The sequence below is a fragment of the Passer domesticus genome, chromosome 11, assembly GCF_036417665.1.
Source record: "Passer domesticus isolate bPasDom1 chromosome 11, bPasDom1.hap1, whole genome shotgun sequence".
NCBI classification, from domain to species: Eukaryota; Metazoa; Chordata; class Aves; order Passeriformes; family Passeridae; genus Passer; species Passer domesticus.
This window is the reverse complement of record NC_087484.1, coordinates 2204651-2220373: the sequence shown is the minus strand read 5'-3', so window position 1 is coordinate 2220373 and position 15723 is coordinate 2204651. Positions and strand designations below refer to the sequence as shown.

At 42.8% G+C, this 15723-nt stretch overlaps 1 long non-coding RNA gene across 2 annotated transcripts in view; it reads right to left on the bottom strand.

Annotated features, from left to right (window-relative positions):
- The window catches only part of LOC135278579 (uncharacterized), a 106795-nt gene that overhangs the window by 38699 nt on the left and 52373 nt on the right, over nucleotides 1–15723 (bottom strand). For both annotated transcript variants that reach the window (XR_010346029.1, XR_010346030.1), the window contains exons 2-3: nucleotides 4790–4886; nucleotides 2784–2896 (exon numbers count right to left, since the gene is read on the bottom strand). This is a non-coding gene — a long non-coding RNA (uncharacterized LOC135278579). The remainder of the gene's footprint in view (nucleotides 1–2783; nucleotides 2897–4789; nucleotides 4887–15723) is intronic.

Below are 15723 nucleotides of genomic sequence, written 5' to 3'. Positions count from 1 at the left end.
CTTTACTGGTGTGCCTGTACATGGGCATAATAAATACATTAAACATGAATAATTTATCAGGATGTGTTTGGAGTAATATGCATGCCTGGGAATATTGGTAATATTTTTAAATTCCTGTGATGCATTTGAAGCACAACAGGACAAACGCAGCCAGTACCCATCTCACACACCAGGAAAACATCTAAACTCACCCCCCTCTTCTAAAAATAGACAGAGAAAGCAGGAGAGACAACAGGTGAGTTCTGGAAGTGAGCAAGAGGTGCAGTGGCACAGGAGGGCAGGAATTACAGACTGCTCTGGGACAGGGCATGGGCTGAACTGAGGGATGAGAGGATGGAGTTGTACAAATAATCCCCTGCACAAACTGAGCCAAGCTTGTAGCAGGGACTGTTTAATCTTCCTTTTGTAACTCCATCCTGAATTAGAACGTGTGCTAGGGGTGATGTCCCCGTGGTCCACACAACCAAAGACTCCTGGGATCATTAAAGTTGGAAAATATCTCCAAGATCATGGATTCCAACCTTTGACTGAATACTGCCCTGCTGCTAAATCACATCACAAAGTGCCACAACCACTCACTGCGAACACTTGCAGGGATTCCACTATGGGAATAAATTAATAAAATATAAAAATAAATAAAAAGCCCATTCTTTATTCACAGAACTCCTTTTTATCCAGTTTTACAGACCTTGTGTGTGACTCCCATTGGTCAGGAGATGTCTTGGTCACTTTATTAGTCAGTACCAAGCTGTTATTCTGTATTCATTGGTCACTCCAACCCCGGTGTGTAGGTGCTGAAAAGTTGTTTGTGAGAGATAGTTTTCATTTTTCTAAGGGTGTAAAAACCGTTTATACAGGTGGTGGTTGTTTTTTCCGCAGGAATAGATTGTTATGTTAATGAACTGCTCGCACCAGGATTGTTTTCAATTGCAGAGGGATAGCCTGACTTAGGAGAAATGAGAGGCCAGCCAGAGCAGGCCTGATTTTATATTTTTCTTTATAATTTCTCTACCTTTCTGCAACATTCCACCATCACCACATGGATGTCCCCAGCCTTGCAGGGTGCATTAACTGGAAATTGTGCCCATGTCCAGTGCCAGGCAAGATTAGCCCAGGCTGTGAGCTCAGTGCCACCTCAGCAGAAGAAATATGAGCAGGAACATCACTCCTAATGCCTTAAACAAACCTCAGCCTCGTGTGCCACGGGCAGAGCGATCACAAGGGAGCAGCAAATGGATTTGCTGGATATTAACTCAGAGAGAGGCATAGAATAAATGGCTGGGAAGGGTCAGGACACTGCGGAGGCTGCAAAGACAATCAGAAGATTTGTGGCGAGCGTTAATTAGTCACAAGGTAGAGATGAGCATTATCAGTCTCAGGAGTCCAGGAGCCCTTTCCTTCAGGTGCTGTCTCCTCCCTTCACAGAAATCCTTTCCCACAGACAGCAGGACTGGAGATGCCCTTTCAGTCTGACACTCTCTGTTCTTTACTGCTGCTCATTTTGCTTTATTAGGGTGAGCCTGTGCCCATAAATCTGGCATCCAAGAGGGGATTCTTGCATGGATCCCCATTCTGCCCACTGCAACCATCAGCAGCTCAGGACAGGGATTGCTTCTCCCACCACATTCATTTAAATGTGATTTTAGGGGCTATAACTTTCAGGAAGAGCCTACATGGAGCTGCTGGAGAGAGGCCAGAGGGGAGCAGGGGCTGCTGCAGGGCTGGAGCCCCCCTGGAGCCAGGCTGGCAGAGCTGGGAATGTTCACCTGGAGAGGAGAAGCTCCAGGGAGAGCTCAGAGTCCTGCCAGGGCCTGAAGGGGCTCCAGGAGAGCTGGAGAGGGACTGGGGACAGGGATGGAGGGACAGGAGCCAGGGAATGGCTCCACTGCCAGAGGGCAGGGATGGGTGGGAGATTGGGCAGGAATTGTTCCCTGGGAGGTTGGGGAGCCACCAGCACCAGTTTCTGACTTAAGTGGACCTGTGAGACAGATTTTGGGTGTAGTCACGCCATCAGTTGATAAGGGTAAAATATGAGAGCCCTGCCACCAGCTCAGCCTCACGTTGAATCCCCGAGCACCAGCTCAAAGAAATGAAATCCTACATTTGCTCTAAACCAGAGGGAAAGCACCTTTTGGTTGTCACTGCAGCCAAGGCAGGCAGTGCCCTGGGGAAGGAGCTGTGTGCAGGGATAAATCCCAGCTGTGGATCTGTCTTTGAGCTGAATTACTGGGGCAGGGGATGTCAGAATTCCTGACACACTTCCTGCAGCTGTAGCTCACCCTTGTGAAGCTGATGGTGCTGAGGAGACACCACAGACACCAACCTTCAGAAATGTTTACCTGGTTTTGCCAATCCCCTCAGTCACATCCACTGGCAACTCCTCTTTAACACAATGTTTTTTGAACAAAATCCAATTCCATCCCATAAACAGCCCTCTCCTTTTAGGCACACCACTTCATTAGACTCTAAAAATCATCATTCAAAGGTGACAAGAAAAATCCAAATCCCATTTCTAAGGGTGTTATAAGAAGCATATTGTTAAAAAAAAATTAAAATTGTGATCTGGACAGATTTCAGCCTGAAGTTCACAGAGGGAAAAGTCTTCTCCCATTTACAAGATCAAGTACAAAGAGGTGTTCTCATTTGAAAAGAGCAAGATCCATACATTCTTTATATAGCACAAATCAATGCCTCATGACTAGATAATGGTCCAATAACTTTGTCTCCTGAAGGACTGCTGAGGATCAAATGGATACAATTAAGTGGAAAATATAAGTACTTACAGGAAGAGTTGAAAATGGATTAAATCATAAACCTCCCCTAATGGCTGGTGAAATACTCCGTGCAAACCCACCGAGGTCACAGCAGTTTCCTTCTTGGAAATCTCCTGTAGGTGCTTGGGGAAAGCAGTAATTTAAATTTATGGGAAGATAAAACATCCCACAGTCCCTGCAACACTCAAAAGACAGAAAAATCAAACAAAGCCACTGCATCTCAGAGCAGGAACTCTCAACACCAACCCAAACCCTCAGCTCAGAGGGGTTTCCTGCAAAAATATCCACAAAAACCTTTCCCAGAACCACCCTTCACCTGTCCTGGCTGTCACCTCTGTGTCCTTGCTAAAACCAGCTTGAAATGATGGAATAATCTGGTTATTAAAATACTACTAATAATAATAATAGCACATGAATGAATGGTGGAAAGGCCTGCTTCTTAAATTATTATCATTATTATTAATACTAATAAGAGCACAAAAATGAATGTTGGAAAGGCCTGGTTGTTAAAGAAAAATTATAATTAAAAACTACCAGCTACTTAATAGGGAAGGAATTTTCCAGAAATAAATGAGGCATGAGCATTGTTCATTAGGTAAAATATTATTGAATTTTTTCAAAGATGACTGGGTTTCTTTTCTCTAGTATTAATGAGGGGAAAAAAAAGTTGATGAATTTCAACAATTCTGCACTTTGCATTTATAAAGTAAAATTGCTCAGGTACCAGACTGATTGGACTTTTCTGATCCAATTTGTCTTCATGTAATGCCAAAAAATACTCCAGCAAATAACATTATTACAGGAGCAACTTCACCTCATGCAGCATAAATTCCTCTTAAATGTTTTAAGATCAGAGTTTGTTCAATTAGCAAAATATTTGGAGGGGGCAAGGGAGATGCATCCGCTGCCACTGAGTTTCCTGTCACAGCACAAAACACACCAGAAAAACGTGGCAAGAAAATTAAATTTTTTGGCCACTTTGTAGTTTTTCAGCTTCACTCTGACAAAGCCTTTCCCCAGCTGTGGAGCAGATGTGAACCATTCTGTGTCTACAAGGAAATCTCAGGTGGTTTTTTTGTTAATCAATATATTCCTGTGCCATCTTTGCATATGAACCACCTCCTTTCAAGGATTTCTCTTGAACCTCAAGTCTCACCCAAATTTTCCCCATTCAACTGAGTGGGAAACCTCACAGTGAGGTCACATGGGAGAGAAACACAGCCAGGAAAAAAGGAGAAAAAAAAAAAACAAAACACAAAAACCCCAACTCACCACCATCTGTTTGCAATTGGATTAATAAACAAATCACTGAAGAACCCTCATAAATAAAAAAAGTCTCAATTATTAGGCTGAGGGCATGTTTTTCAAATTAACCTTGCAAATTGAAGCAGTAATAAAAAACTGAGATGCATGTAAAGCCTCTCTAGTTCCTCAATCAGGAGACGTGTTTAAATTGATTTTAGGATATACATCAGCTCCAGTAAGCATAAGCTGAATAATTCTTTCTTTTCCCAGCAATAGGTGTGAAATGTTCCATCAGAAAATCTGCAAAATGGCTCTGAATTCCATCCCTGACTGCAGCTCTGCCAGGAAAATAACCTCACTCAGGAGGAACTCTCCAGCATCATCTCACCTTGCCCTGGATCCCACCCAGCTGCCCACTCAGAAATAAGTGTCCTTTCAGCCTCTAAATATTTGGGGTGTTTAATGAAATTATTAACAAACAGAACTGAAAGGAGAAACCACTCCATTCACGCCAGAGGGATTTATATTTATTTTTTTTAACACAATAGACTGAATGAAAGGACTAAATAAAAACTGGAAATTGAACCTCAGCAAATCTTCCAGCACACCTAAAAATTACTTCTTTCCAATATAAAGGCACTGTGAGCCTGGAGTTGCTAAGGCTTATGATTGGTTTCTTATATATTTTCTTATATATTTCTGGTTTCGAGAAGCACTTTTACCTCAGCAATCACAGAACCATTTGCTCTTCCCATAAAGCAGTTGCCTACCTGTGCTCACCCGCTGGTTCAATTTTCCAGCTCGGAGTCAGAGATAATGTTTTCCACTCCAGCCATTTGGAGTTGTTGCCTCAGCTCCAAGAACAGCCTGCAAGGTTGCAGAACAGATGTAAAAAGGAAATTAAAAAACATGCTGAACACACACCTGGAGGTGTTTGAGCCTGCTTTTTTACCAGCTGCAGGTATCCCAGACTTCCAGCTCTGAACTCCTCATTGCACTGCAGTGAAAGCCTTTTATGGGAGAGCTTTTGGGAAATCTAATCATTATTTCATAAGTAAATTACTGATTCTGGCTTGGAGTTTCCCGACTTTCTCTGCCCATCTATTTATCAATATAAACCATCACATATTTCAACAGGAGTTTGGTTGACATGCAGACATCCACCCATTCCTTTCTCTTTTGTGGAATAAACTCGTTTTCTTAGGAACAATTACTGGAAGGGAAAATCAATGTCTTACACTCAATTCTTGGGTTTCGAGTGCCTGAGATATCAGAACACTCTTCCAGTAATTTCTATTTTCTAATCCAGCAAGTAGAATACGATACCTTAATTTTTTGTATATTTTATGTGCATTAGAAAAGAGATCAGATCTGCTCCTCTGTGAATTTGTGGCACTCTGGCTCAAAAGGAAATTTGATGGGTTGGGGCGCTTTGCAGCCTGAACAATTTCATAGCTCCTACAATCAAAATCATAATAACTGTCTTCTAAAGAATTCAAACCACACATTCCCCCCTTAAAAAAAAGTCAAATAATAATTTCCTTATCCTTATTATTTAACTCTTTGTTTCTTTCTTAGTTGTATATACACAGCCCAACACTTGGATGCATGGTTCTAACCATCCCACAATGACAAACTGATTTTAAACCTGTCTCAAATTTCCAAATTATTTTTTATTCAAAGTATTTGATCGAAAATCTACACAAAGGATATTGGAAACACCATTCTCTAAGCTAGATTTATATTTTGTAAAAGAAATTCAAAGATATTTTAAAAAGTCACAACTGGCAGAAATTATCCCACCAATGGCTCCAAGAGGCTCTGGAGCAGCACACTGATTTTTTTTTTTTTTTTTTTTTTTTTTTTTAAGCAGGAATTTAGGTGTGGTTAAGAATCTGGAACAGATTTCTGAAGATTTTTCTTTTTTTTAATGTCCCCAGAATAAGTCTGTGATAATCCCTTTTTCTAAATCAGATCTCTCTTTGATGCCAGCCCCACAGTGGGTTATCTCCAGATACTGGGCCAGCTCCTTAATTCCCATTTACTCATAACAGAATTCAAGTAGGAATTAATAATTATTGCAAAATTCAGGGTTCCCAGACACAGGAATTGTACAAGTCACTCTGGATTTGGGAAAATGAGGACAAGCCCTGCAACCCAGGTGAAGCTCCCAGCTGTCAGGAAAGAATTATGATAAAAAAGTACCTGCCAAGTACTTCCCAGGAATCAAGTGGCAAAATTAAATTTAAAAATAGAATTGGGCAAAAGATTCTCCTCCCACTCCTAAGAGAAATCAGGGAGAGGGAGGACTCACATTGGACACTGCTTTCCTGCAAAGGTTTGTTTTCCACAAGAGGAGAGTGACATTCACTGAAAGGGAGACTTCAGGGTTCAACTTTCATAAAAAAAATAAAAATGTTAGTTTCCATGGAGAGTAAAATCCACAGCATTGCCATCAACTCTACAGATCCACACACAGATATTTGATATTTTGCTTGTGCTCAATGTACGGGTTTCATGATTTTTTTTTGTTTCACTTCTCTTAAAATGACCAGAGGTCTTGCATTTGACACCAGTGACAAACAGCTTTTTCTCCTCCTGTGGCTAAAACACATTGGGTTTAAATTCACTTTGAATGAGGCAAACAAATACAAGATTTCTTTTCATTTACTGAGTATTCATTACATGTTTAGCCATAATACACCATTGGAAGGAAAATGATTGATAAATTCCTTGGATGCTGTTTTGTCTTTTAGGCAAAGACCTCTCCTTTTCTTTCAAACCTCACCTGTGTCATTTTTTTGGTTGAAACAAATTCCAGTTTTGAAAACCACAGTGTCTAATTCTGACAAGATATTGCTGAGTTACACAAGAAGTGAATAAAGCTTAGCAAGACTGAAGGAAATCCTGGCTAACCTGTTCAAACTGAAACCCACCTTTTCCAGTCAGCAGTGAATTTAGGATTGTCTGCAGGAGATAATTATAAAATTACAGAGTTCTGCCTGGGTCACCACTGTGGCATTTGGGGGCATACCAGGGGTTAAATATGGTTTGCTTAAAATCAACAGTACTTTTATGACTGAAGAGAGAACACTGAGATTTTTATCTCCATTTTATCTACAATTATTACATCATGGTCTTGTCCATGTCTGAAACCCAATGAACGGAAAAGGGGAGGAAGAGCAGTGATAGGAAGTATAATCTTGGCCTTATCAAACTCCAGAATTCCTCTCCTTTGAAATTTTATTTGTGTGTTCTTAACCTGTAGGTTATGCCAGGAAAGGCAATGGAATAAATTAGGGCTAAAAAGAAAATGTGATAACATAGAAATGTAATAACTGGAAAAGCAGAAAGCATGGTATCAAGAGAGATGGCAAAGATTTAGGAAATGCCATAATCAGGATATTTTTTGTTCTAACTTTATAAAAACCATAGCAGGCACAAGAACTTGTGCCATCCTGATAAAACCAGAAGTACCCAGTTTCTAATTCCCCTGATGCCTCAGGTTTCAGCTTTTGTATTTTTCAGGTTCTGTTCTGCTTTAGTGTGCAGGTCTGAGCTTCACATCAGGGCATGGTGAGCTCTCTTCACAGAGCAGGGACACAAAACAATTCCTGCTCCAGCTGAGCACCAAGGACAAATGATCCCAATCTCAGCCCAGGAGCACAAACCCCGTGGGCTGCAGAGAGAAAAACAAGCAGGGTGGGACTGCAGGGGCTGCAGTGGGATTGGACACTGAACTGCAATGTGCACATGGAGCAGAGCTGAGCCCAGGGAGAGACCCCGGCAGCGCTCGTGCATTTTGGGGCCATTTGGGTTCATCCTGGGTGCAGCCCTGGCTGGGCTCTGGTGCTGCCCAAGGGGGATCCATGGAGGAGATCCTTGGAATCCATCCCTGCTTTATTCTGGAGCTCTGGCCAGCCTCTGCTCCAGAGCACCCTGCACAAGGCATCACTCCCTGGCCTCCCTTGGAAGCCACCAGCAAACGCCACTCAAAGCTCTCCTCACATCCCATCCGAGTGCCTTGCTGCATAGCAGGAAGCTGTGCTAATAAGTCATGAAGGTTCTGCAATTCATTATGTTGTCATTATCATTTGTAATCTTTTCCCTAATTAGGTATCAGTGGGTTTCCTTGGAGAACATATGATTGAGTCTGAAATTGCTGCATATTCTCAGCAGCATATGCCTGCAACTGGAGCACTGCTAGGTCGTGTTTCTCAAGTGTATATTTAATATATGGAGGGGTTTGGGGTTGGTTTTTTTTTTCAAGAGAGTCTGCCAGGGAGGGTGTGCTCATTACTGAGTGTGGGCTTAATGTCTGACAGGTCTGGGGTTATTAATAACCAGCTGGATCCCTCCTTACATCAACTGGCACCTGGAGATGGTTCCAGCTGCTGGTCAGACCCAGGCAGGAGGGAGACCAGAGCAAAGCTGGGTAGAGAAAACCATTCTTTAGTCTCATGCTTTAATTAAACTGACCTCTGCTGCAGCTTAATCCATGAACAGATCAGTTTTGTTGTTATCTGTAAAAACCATGGGATATTCTGAGGGGAAGGGACAGCACCCAGGGATCATCCCAGCTCCTGGCCCTGCACAGAGCCAGCAATCCCACCCTGGGCATCCCTGGCAGTGGTGTCCCAACTCCCCTGGAGCTCTGGGACATTCCCTGGGCAGTGCCCACCATCCTCTTAGGGAAGAACTTTTCCTGATTTCCAAACCTCCCTGATAATCGGGCAGAGGAGCCAGCAGACATTTCCATCATGGCACAGCCCAGGTGGGTTCTGTGCTGCCTTCCATGCCTGTGTTTTTATTTATTTCTGCACAGACCACAGGGCTGGGGATCTTTGCATCCCCTCTCCTGTACTAACACTGTCACCTCTCAACAAAATTAGGGATTAACACCCTCGCCATGTTTTCCACAGCTGCTGCATTAAAAAAAATGAAAATTAAATTAATTTTCACTTAAATGAAAGTGTCCCACGGGCCAGCAGCCACCAGCAACTCCAGTGGCCCCACTGGAGCACACAAATTTATTTTTAGCAGCAATTTAAGTAAAAAGTGAAGAAAACTCCCTGTGGTATTGATAGTTTTCACACTAATGGCAATGGTTTATCTGTCATCCTTAAACAGTGACAAAAACCCAGTTAAAAGTGCTCAGTGAGTATTCCCAGGTGAGGGTTTAGAGGGAAAACTCCTTTCCCAAAACCCAGAACCAGCTGACGCCAAGCACAATCTCCTCAATGGAAGTGAGCAGTGAATGATCCCTTCTCTCCCTGCTCTTCTTCCAGGGGACCCATGGGCTGGCAGAACTGAAATGGGCTGTGAAATAAATTATATATTTTTTGCATATTGCAGCAAGAATTGCTGAAGTCATTAATACCCAAATTACCTACATATTTATTTAATTATATTTATATTATTTATATTTATATTATCAGTTTCTGGCATGACACTGGCTCATTCTCCCACTTACACTCAGACCCTTTATCTCATCCATCTCCCAAGCAGAGTTTCTAAAAGTTTCCACATCCTGTCTTATCTTTCCTTTCAGACAGTCGTGATAAAGTTTTTAAAAATAACTTGAAACGTCTTCTAAAATTCAAATGAAACCAAGAGATACATCTCATTACCCAGGACTGCTATTGACAAAAATAACCCTCTATCACAGGGCTTCTATCTCCCATCTCAGAGCCTGATCCTGAGCCACCAAAGCAAAAAAAAAAGAGTTGCATAAAAAGGAAATATCAGACTCCTACTCATAAAATGAGCGTTCTCAACAGTTATGATAACAGTCCCTAAAGAGATCCATTGTAGACAGAAATTCAAAAGACTCTAAATCTCTGAATTTTAAATATATTTAACCTTTTGCAATTTTAAACATATTTGACTTAGTGGTGTCTTTTTGCCATGGAAGTTGCTAAATTACAAATGCTTCTCTTAAAATCACAAACCCTAAAAGCTGCCTGGGCCTGGACATTGAAAATCAGCAAATTTCTCCAGGATTTTGAAAGTTGGTTTGTTTTTTTTGCTGCAAAAAGCAGAAGCCTAAAGAGACCTTTGCAAAAAAAAAAAAAATTCCCTCCAATCCTTATGTTTATGAAAGTTGGACCTTACAAATCTTGAGCAATAAAGAAAGAGAGCAGCAAAAATTTTTGTTGGAGAATGTTAAGCTTTTTTTTATGGTCACAGGGGCCAGGAGAAGATATTTGTAATAAAGGAGCACGTTTGAAGAAATGTGCATTAAATGCAATCTCTGGCTCAAAAGTGAAGTTCTCAGCTCCATTACTAGGACTCAGAAATATTTATTAATAGACGTTTGAGCTCCCCTGAGTTTCCTGCCATGAGACAGAACACCTGCTTTTTTCCCCTCCAAAATGCTGTATGTCCAGCTGTTTTCCTTCTGCCTCCAGGGAAGCTGCTTTTGACTATGGGAGCTACAATTCGATAATTCATAGAGACTTTACAATACTCCTGATACCCTTTAATTCCTGTTAGAGACATTTGACAAATTGTGCCATACCCAGTGTGAGTTCCTTGGCAGGAAAATGTCATAAAAACTAAAAATACTATTACAACATTCATAGTTGATCCATCTAATTGGTTATTGGGTGGAACTTCTTTTAGGTTCACATACTCTTGTAAAGTTCAGTATTTAAACAACGCAAGATCACCATTTTGTATATAATTAGTAGTGAATAAGCAATGCATACACACAATACCACAGAGTGGTTTGGGTTGGAAGGGACCTTGAAGTTCAACTTTTCCAAATTCCAGGGTTTCTTAGGCTGGAAATGCAAGCTGTGGCTGGGGTGTATATTCCATTCCCATCTGTCAGAGCTGGGCAGTTCTCTGCTGTTCGTGGGGCAGTTTTTTCTTTATCTCTCCCACAGCCAATCCTCCCTCCAGGAGATCTCTGCTGTCCATGGCCACTGAGTGTCCCTGCAGGGCTGAGAAAACTCCAGCATCCCATGGGGAGTTGCTCCGCCCAGGGGAGGAGCCAAGCATTCCTACCTGGATACAATCTGAGCCTGGGACAGCACAGCAGCCTTTGCCCCCTGCATTCCCAGAGGAGCAGCTTTCTCCTGCCCTGCATTCCCAGAGGAACACCAGGCCCATCTCCAGCAGCCCTGGAGCTGCAGAGGAAAACTGCAGCCTTGTGCAGGATCCCTGCTCCAGCAGAAGCACAGCTGGCACTGCAGGAGGGCTGAGCCCCCATGGGATGGGACTGTGCCACCACCCTGACCCACAGGGCTCAGCTCCTGAACTGACTCTGGCAATGGTTTGGTTTTGTACTATTGCATTTTTATTTTAATTTTCTTAATAAAGAGCTGTTATTCCTATTCCCATATCTTTGCCTGAGAGTCCCCTAATTTCAAAATTATAATAATTCAAAGGGAAGGAATTTACATTTTGCATTTCAAGAGGAGCTCCTGCCTTCCTTAACAAACACCTGTCTTTTCCAACCAAGACACAGGGACACTTTCCACTATCCCAGGATGCTCCAAGCCCCTGAAGGGGCAGGAATAATCACATTTCCAAGTGTTTTCCCTGTGGATACACAACACCAAGCTGCCTTCCCAACAGAGTGCCTGAAATCAGGATTTAGCCCTCCCAGGCTCTGGGATTTTTCCCAGTGGGGCACATGGGAGAAGCCTCTGGAACACGTGAGGCTGCTCTGCTCTGTAACAGAGAGATCCTGGGGACGATCTATCAAGAAATCAATAGAGCTGATAAAACACACTAAAAGGGTAAACACATTTTGTTCTTTGTGTTCACTGCCGGTGTTGGCACATCAGAGCATTTTTGTCAGCAATGAAATGCCAGCAGACAGGGATGGGAGGTTGTGTGAGTTCACCGTGTGCTGCCACAGAGCTCTCAGCTGTGGAAAGATGAAAATTCCCTCTGTGTAAGGAAAAAAAAAACCCCAACCCCAAACACATTCCAGCAGCTGTGTTAAGCACTGCCCATCATCAGCCACAGAGATGAGCAACAACTCCTTCCCAAGGCACATTTAAGAGCTGCCTCTTGGAAGGAAATTTGCTTTTGACAGCCAGCCAAAGGATTCCCACTTAACCTCTGCATCCCAGCAGGGATGGAATTACAGGGGCTCGTCCAGAGGCCACCACTTCATCCAGAGGGGAGGGATGAGGGGCAGGAGGGATCAGCAGAGCTGGAAGCAAGACAGGGACGTGGCAGGTGAGTGACAAGCATTAGCAGCAGGCTAATATTTCCCTTTTGCCCACTCACACGGGATAAATCAAAAAGATGTTCAGGCATTTGCTGAATTCTACCTGGCACTGCTGCCCCAAAAGTGGCCTGAGGCCCTTCCCAGCTTCCAACACACTCCAGGATTAGGCTCTTCCTAATCTATAGGGTGAAAGGAGAGGAAAACCCTTTTCTTAATCAAAACTAAATTTTCCCAAGCCAGGAAAATTAACCAAAGCCAAGATAACTTTTAAATTCAGCATTTGCTGAAGCCAGGTCTCTTGACTCAGGGAGCACATTGGTTTAATCCAAATTGCTGCTGATATAAACCCAGGTCTAATGAGATAAATCCTCTGCACTGCTGTGCCCCGAGGAATCCCATCAAAACTGGGGAATGGCACCATTTATTTCCCCCGTGAATACATTATAAAAATTATTTAATAACATATATAACAAACAGAGGAGTATTCATGACTGTTGAACAAAACATTTTAACCCAATTTTTTAAGTGCCCCAGTTTTGCACTCTCTGGTGCAGGAACAACAAACTCCCTGGAGTTTTATGGAATTGCAGAAATTCCTCTGACACATTTTCAAAGAGTTTTTTACAACAGATATGGAACAGACCTTTTATCCTACCACTCAGCTTCTCCATTAATACCCACAAATTCCAAAAGAATACAAAGAGCGCCACGTGCTAATAACAAAGAGCAAAACTCCAGCAGATACATAACTTCTTACTCATCCCAAATATTACTCTCTGTTTCACTGGAAAGTCATTTGGAAATCACTGCATTTCCTCTCTTTATTATGGATTTCCTTGTCCTAATGTTTAGGAGTTTTCACACCTGAAATAATAACAATAAAAGGCTGCAGAGACACAACAGCAAAATTCAACTTCAGCTAAAAATAAACTTAGTAGGGGATAAAAATAGGCCAGGATGGAGATCCCAGCATTCCTTCCAAATCCTCAGCTTGAACTGGTCAATAGAGTTTTCCATTGTCACAAATCAAGGTAAAAGTGATACCTCTGAACTCTCCAGGAGAAAGTTTGTGCTCCTTTTCATTTCCTTTGCATGGCAAGGGTTATGAAGGATTTTGAAAGACTAATTTTTCTTACTCCGTTTCTTAAAATAAGGAATTTAAGTGTTCCTTTTTTTTTTTTTTTTTTCTTCTAAAATATAACAACCAAGAGCAAATTCTGTCTAATTGGGACAGAACTACTTTTCACTTGTGAATGTCTTGTGACATTTCTGAGAAGTTAATTTGAACCCAGAAAGCCAATTTACATTGATAAATCCATGGCATTATCCTGCTCCACTGGGTTTGTTTTTTCTTTTTTTTTTTTTAGGAAAGCATTTAAAAAACTGTCAAAAAGCCCATTAGCAGAAGTGTGTCTAACCTTAACTCCCTCAGCTCTAAAAATGTGTCAGACAAAGAAAAATGGAGAGGGAAAATAGAGATTTTTGGTTAGATCCAGGTCCTGTAAATCATGGAATCACAGAATGGCTTGGAAGGGACCTTAAAGCTCATCCAGTTCCTGTCCCAGGGACACCTTTCACCATCGCAGGCTGCTCCAGCCCCAGTGTCCAACCTGGCCTTGGGCACTTCCAGGGATCCAGGGGCAGCCCCAGCTGCTCTGGGCACCCTGTGCCAGGGCCTGCCCACCCCCACAGCCAGGAACTCCTTCCCAAATTGCCATCCATCCCTGCCCTCTGGCACTGGGAAGCCATTCCCTGTGTCCTGCCACACTCCGATATCCCATATTTCCACACACAACAGTGACATAGCTCATATGAACAAAACCTAGAGTGGAAACTGCTGAGTAAATATAAACCACCCCTCTGATGTACAATAAATTCCATTCCCTTGGAGAAAACTCACAAGGATAGAATGGGTTTGAAATGTGCCCCAAATTTTCCACCAAAAGGACAAAAATTTGCTCCTTCTTTTAACCATCCCTAATTCTGAACATGGAGACATTCTCCATGGAATATAAAAGCCAAGCACCCCTCTATGCACAGCATCAGTGAGATGCATCAAAAAAAGGAAACATTAACATAATTAAAAATAAGCATCCGTCCCATTTGTGTTTATTAAGGCAAAATGCAATTATCAGAGGCAGGCTGTGCTGGAAGCTGCCTTTGCACAGAGACGAGCCCAGCATTGCAAAGAGCCCGGCTCCACACCAGATTTATGTGCCCATTTGTAAACATTTTGTTTAGATCATTTCCACTCGTCACTTTCTGAGGCGCTTGGACGCAGTTTAATTAAATTGCACGGACTTACAAACACTTGCCATCAGTTTGGAATCTGCTCAGCAGCCAAGTGGTTTGGTGTGTCATCGTCATTTTTGGGAACCATGAAGTGTAAATTAATGAGAAGTTAAGATTGAGGGGGGATAACTTAGAGAAAGGAAAGTATTAAGCATGCTGGTGAAGTAATTAATACTGAGATGGAGGGAATTAATATTGTTACCATTTGGGAGATTTCCAGTCCTACAGCTGCCCAAACCAACCAGAAGAGGCTTAATTTTTGTACATTTGGACAAGTGGTCAACGTCCAGTCCAAAAGGATGAAAGCTGGATCATAGAAATCATGGAATCACAGAATGGTTTGGGTTGGAAGGACCTCAAAGCCCACCCAGCGCCACCCCTGCCATGGCAGGGACACCTCCCACTGTCCCAGGCTGCTCCAGCCTGGCCTTGGGCACTGCCAGGGATCCAGGGGCAGCCACAGCTGCTCAGGGCACCCTGTGCCAGCCCTGCCCATCTTCACAGCCATGAATTCCTCCCCAAATCCCATCTCAAGCTCTCCTCTTTTACTTGCAAACCATTCCCCCTTTTCCCATCACTACCTGCCCAGGTCGGAAGTCACTTTCCCTTTGTCCCTGCAGGAACAGCTCCCAAGCAGTGACATTCACTGCAGAAATAAAAGCTTTTCTGTGGCTATTTCCAGGCTTGAAGAGGTTTCCCTCTGCCCTCACGTCACCTCTCCAGGTTTTCAGGAGGATAACAAGATCAGTTCTTGCAGGGCACAACATCTGCCCTCCAGCCCTCCTCAGAAGAACAGGATCAAACCACCCTGAACCCCTGGCTCTCAAGCCTGACTCCTTTCCCCTCTAACTCTGAATTTTAAGCATAATTCTTGGGGTAATAAAGCTTCCTGCTTTGGGCTGATATTGATTGGAAGCCGCTTTGCAGATCGTGTTCCAATATCTTAAAGCCTGGATGAGTCCTGAACTTGGATGTTCAGGAGTACAATGGAAGTCTAAGGAAGTGTTCCAAAAGGAGCTGGGTGTTAATCCCACAGCTGGGAAACCAAAGAGAAGCTCCAGAAGGAGCAAATTACTATGGAAGCAAAGGGTATAAACGTTGGATCAACCTTTTCTTCTCAGAAGTCACAGCAGAGGGAGGGGGTGATGAGATAAGGAATTCTGTTACAGGCTTGAGAGACAGAGGAGAGAGCAGCAGAGGAGAAGATAAGGGTAAAGACTGAAG